The sequence below is a fragment of the Citrus clementina genome, unplaced genomic scaffold (genome assembly GCF_000493195.1).
Source record: "Citrus clementina cultivar Clemenules unplaced genomic scaffold, Citrus_clementina_v1.0 scaffold_1, whole genome shotgun sequence".
Lineage (NCBI taxonomy): Eukaryota > Viridiplantae > Streptophyta > Magnoliopsida > Sapindales > Rutaceae > Citrus > Citrus x clementina.
In genome coordinates, this window is record NW_006263303.1 from 23600356 (window position 1) to 23606355 (window position 6000).

At 33.0% G+C, this 6000-nt stretch overlaps 1 pseudogene; it reads right to left on the reverse strand.

Annotated features, from left to right (window-relative positions):
* Window positions 1–861: 861 nt before the first annotated feature.
* LOC18055188 lies at window positions 862–4140 on the reverse strand (annotated as a pseudogene).
* Window positions 4141–6000: the final 1860 nt, after the last annotated feature.

The window sequence follows — 6000 nt, forward strand, 5'->3', positions numbered from 1 at the left end:
ATTCAATGATACCACCACAGGTGATCTGATTTAATTTTAATTTATTGCAATAACGTTTACAATTTTCCGGCACGATTGAAGTAAAAACTACATTATCAAATAAATTAAATATTTATGATTAATAGAGCTTATGTCGTTGGAATCAAACCATGTGTACACTAATTTATTTGTCTTCTAGATTCAACTTCTTCTTGATCTTTTCTTCTATATTCCTTGTTCTATAACAAAGAAGGAATGTTGATCAAGTATAATCCTCATATATATCCTCCCTCATTGCCACTTTATTCAATTTTTTAATTTATTTATTTCTAGATTTTTTGAAAATATTTAAATTACGATATTACATGAGATGTAAATATAAAATATCATAATATTTATTAAAATATTATAAAGGATAAATTTTTATTGACCCCCGCTTAGATTGATAATCCTCAATTTACTTTCATGATGTTGGCAGAATTTTACAAGATAGATTAAAAATTGTCGTTTTAGATGGGGTAAATCAAAATCAACCTTTACTCTGATGAAATTTGTTAAAAGTGTTAGTGAATGTAATTGCCGGCCACACAGCCTACACGTGTACAGTTTTTGTTATTTTACAATTACAGCAAACAAAATCTAAAATGTAATACCCCAAATAACAAAAAGAAAATTCTTTCAGAAAAACCAGAATATTCTAAAATGTGCTATTTTGTTTATTTATTGAATATTCGATTAGTTCGTTGACCCCAAAACAGAACCTGAAAAAAAAAATTATTTAATGCACGTTGCCAATTTATCAAGCATTATTTATTGAGGTCTATTGTTTATAAAAAGAATTTCTGGAACAATTTAAAAAAAAAAAAAAAAGAAGTGGAACGACGAAAACTGAAATTTCTTTGCACCGTTATTACTACCAAGTAAAAGCTGTAACATATAAAACACATCATCACATGTTACTTATAGGGGCATTAGGCAAGCCAATGAAGCAAAAACAACTGACTTCAACATGACAGAAAACGGTAAGCAGCCCTTGTCCCTGCGGAGGAATAAAGCTTCATAAATTGGAACACTGACCAAAATCATTAAACCACAAAGAATAATCTGAGAGATCAAATTCTGCAAAGCTCCGAATTCCAGGAAAATGGTGTTGATTAATCCTCCAATTAAGCTGAGAAGATTGAGCATTGCGAGTGTTGCAATGATTGTGAACATGACAGACGAGCTTCCAAACTCCATTATTTCTTGCTCGTATCTCTTCAACACGTCCTCTGTCACCACCTTGGCAGTGATAGCAAATGCTGTTTGGGATAGTCCAAGTTGCTCGATAATTACGTCGGCAAACCCGAAAAAGAACGCAGTTGCCCTTCGGATGATCTGCATTCTCTGAAAGTTCCACCAGGATTTGAGTGTGTAGCCGCAACTCATTGACTCATAAATACTATACACAGTCTTTGTAGTGAAAACATATGCAAATGGTATGAACCATAGGCTTGTCACCTGTGACACATGGATTTAGTTAAGTTCAGTTTTGAACCATCCCAATAGATTTTATCAAGAAATAAAACTTTCTTGCATGCTCAAAGTCGGGCTTGAGCAAAAAATTTGAAAGTTGTGAAAACATACCTTGGGAAATAAGGAAATGCCATGCAGCAAGCAAACAGGAGGAACGATCACATAAAACAGAGTGGGCAAAGAAAGTGGAGCCCATAAAAGATAATTGCAGTAACCCATTCGCGCGCCAAGTTTGATCTTTCCGTAACCATAAATGAAGGGGCAATACTTTGAGAAAAATATCTGAAACAATCCCTCAGACCATCTCTTGATTTGAACAAGAGAATTGTCTAAAGTGACGGGAGCCAAACCCAAAAAGGCCGGTCTCTCTGGATTGTAATGCATTGATTTCCAACCTCTGCATTGGATTGTCAAGCCAGTAACAACATCTTCTACTGCATACCCATATACCAATCCCATCTGCAAAATCCATAATCACGATCAGTTCTTGAAAAATAACGTTACAGGTATTACGTTTTAGGTTATCTTAGCACAAAAACATGAGTAATTTCATGACTAGAATTGATAAAAGGTAAGAGCAAGACCTCTCTGCCCCATTGGGTGTCCTTCTCATAACTACAACTGGCAAGAACTTTTGAGGCCTTTTCCAATTCATCAACACTTCTTTTATCCTTGTTTCTGGCCTCATTAATATTCCTACAATCATAAGAGTACTTTGCTCCGGAGAGGCTATCTCTTCGATGGAAGCATGCGGTGCCGCAGTACATAGCCGCATCGTAGCCACCAAGCCCGGCAAGCTCAACCTTCAGAATCATCAAGATTATGAAGTGGAAAAAAATGAAAAAAATAATTAATTAAAGATTAGTGCTAATGTGCAAAGTACTAATTTTTGCCTATATACACCTGATTCTCTACTAGATTATAATGGCCATACAGATCATTTTCGCTGATTATGTCAAAACATTGTGGATGCTGCACAAAAGCAATTTCGTGTCCTCTTTTTTCATCCATGAAGAAACACAAGGCTTCTCTTATTGCATCTGCATCATTTGCGTACATGTCGCAGTCCAGATTGAGAATTATGGGTCCATTGCTTATCTCTGATGACACTCTTATCTGCATACGAAAATTGAAAATAATAATAATAATAATTTCTAAGTAAATTAATACACTTTCTCGTAATCAATAAATTAATGGCACCATTGTTGGAGTTAATTACATACCAGTGCATTCATGGCTCCAGCTTTGAAGTTATGAGGGCATTCTGGCCTTTTCTCTCGTGCCATATATACCAATGTTGGCAATTGGCATCCTTCATTATCTACAGCATTTGTGTCCCTTCCATCTATTATTATCTAAAAATTAACCACACACATAAAAATGAATAAATAAAATAACATATAAAATTTGTTCCAACAAATTTCATCACATAATAAAACCACGGTTATTAATTACCTGTACAATAGGCTGATGATTCTGCTTCGATACTTTATGATCCCATTCCAAGAACCCTTTGCGTTGACTCCTTATTTCTTCGGAAATGCTACCCTTTTCAGTTGCTGATTCGATCTGGTTTTTCATATCTTCATATTGTTTCTTCCAAGAGAAGGGAAAAAAAAAAAAAAACCAATAAGTCATGTTACCAAAGAAGTGCCTAGGCTTCACATAATTTATAATCCGAATCAGTGTTCACTTTCTATACCTTAATAGCTAACAATTCTTGAGTATGAGTTGTGTCTTTCACATCAAATTTCTGAGCAAAATAAGCTTCTGGTGACCTTGTTTGAACGTTGTATTTTTTGCAAAAGGGTATCCAATACTTGGAGAAATGAGAGGCCTCTAGCAAAGCATAAAATGTGAATTCTGAACCAGCATCATCAGACAAATAAACACTCAATTTCTCCGGTGGATAATTATACGACATGACGGATAAGACAGTACTAATCACCATTGCTGGTGGCTCTAAGGTTGGATCCGCGGTGCACACCAAAATGTCAACGCCTGGTAACTTCTCTTCATATCTGTCACATCAAAAAATTTATAAGTCATAAATTAATTACGTTAAAAATATCACCTACAATGAAGAGTTCACAACTTTTTGTTACACCTTATATGAAGATATAGTTTCTGTCTGAGGTTTATTTATTTTCTCTTTTGATGACCAACGGGAAGCATTTAATAAGATTAGGGATGTTTCCGGTTACAAATTTGACACCCAAAACAATAATGTGAACTGCAAAACTAACCATTGATAAAGATTAGGGAGTAATTAAATTAACCTCAGTGAGAGTCTGTCTTTGAAAGGCAAATTGTGCTTAACGTTCCAACGAACAGACTGAGAGATGATCCAGAACAAACTGAGAAAAAATTCTGCCATGAAAATTCCAATCCAAGCCCTTCTTCTTCCTCCTCCTCCTCCTGCTGGAAAATTCACCAACCTGTAATTCAATATCAAACAGATTCCCACAAAAACTGTTGCTGCATACACCCTGTGAAAAAACTTAGCCTTGGCTGATTCCTTTTTAGTCTCAAAGAGTGGATCCATCGCTTCTTCTTCTTCAGCACTTCTTCTAGACAAGAATATATAATTAAATTCATTTACCATATGCATGACTTATGGGAATAAATAAGAAGAGGACAACCCATGTGCGAACATGTTGATTCGAAAAGACAAATAAATTATTGTGGTATACAAATGTTGATTCCAACGACATAAGCGAAGGAAGCACAATATTTAATTTATTAATACGTACCTACCCCATTTTTTTATTTAAAATTTCTAATTGTAAAAAAATGGGTATAATAGTTTAAAAAAATCTTGTGCACTAGTTGTGAAATTAATCTATGTGATTGTTGAAGTAAGTCTTGGAGATCACCATATTATTGTAATAAGTTAAAATTGAACTATACACAAATTTTTCAACGATGCTATTACATAATATGGTATAATAGCATTTAATAAAGTGCAAGAATTCTATATATAGTGCTTATTTGGTAAGGAAGGCCTTAACGTAAATTGTTTTCTTGAGCTTGCAGGCATTACACATTTACACTATTGCACCATATGGTGTAACAACTATTGCAGGCACTACACTAACAACTTTGTTGCCATTAAAATACAAAAAAAAAAAAATATAAAGACTGTTTTTTTTTTAATTTGTTAGTTTATTGAAATATGTGTTTTGATAATAATTAGTACCATCTTTACTTTGTCTTATTAAGGAAATATTATATATAGATGGAGTGACATAACGGAATTGGAATTGATAAGATAGATAACACTAGATACCGTTCTAGTATTGGACCAACACAATTAGATTCCGCTTTAATTGAAGTGTGATTAGATCTTGTTACAATCCAAATGACTTAGTGAGATTCTTAGTAATACGTGTAGCGAGATTAGATGGCGTTTTAATATAAATGACTCTACAACAGAGATTTTGATAAATAATCTCAAAGAAAATTTTTAAAAGAGAGGTTTTTATTGAATTATTGAAGTTGAAGTTATAATAATAAGACATCTGTATTTATAATAAAATAAACCTACTTCTCTAAGTTAACTAAAAAAAAAAAAACTAAATCACAATTATAATAAAAATTGAAAGAAAACAAAATAGATGTGTTTGGCAAGCAGGAAAATATAAGAAAGTGAAGAGAAAGCTAAATGGAAGCTTGTAGAAGATTCAATAATATTCTAAAAATTGCATTACACAAATGAATCTGATTACACATATTTATATACATGGAGCTGCAAGGTTCATGCTGCTAATTTGTTATACACACGTGCATTGAGCTGAAAACAAACTTAGTGAGCTGTTCTAGTGTTTGCTATCACATAGTACTATTGTGTTCTGCATTACATGTAATATTCAATTCACTAATAGAAATAAAGACGAAATCATGAACCATAATGAACTCCAACTAAAATAGAAAATATTAAATGCCTAAAATAATAAAGTTCTAGAATCATAAAATAACATTCTACGTCATATACATTGCTTGTTAAATCCATAATTAAACTTTGAGACATATTTAATTATGTCATAAATCAGCTTACAATGTTATAAAAATTAATTTACAAGATTGTAAATCCATGTTAGACTTATGCATACATACATATGTATGTATGTATGTATGCATTATTATTCTTTAAAACAATTACTAAGCATATTGTTTTGCATCAATATGTTTTATTGACTGAGGTAAAGCAAAGCAATCTAAAATTAACTGGTATAAAAGGTACGATGCTGCATAGATCCGCATCGATTGTGTTGTCACACTTGAACATCGATTTGGCTGAATCTGAACAGCTGAAAGTTGAACAACAATCAGTAATAACTATATGTTGTCACTTCAGGAGCCAGACGCTCTAATCAGATAACATGTTTCTGAGTATGACAACTCCTACAAATACAGTGCCTTAATACCAAAAACACTAAGGCCAACTTAATGATGACATCCTCTAATTAAGCTAAATCCGAACACGCTAAGAACAATAGGAAAGCA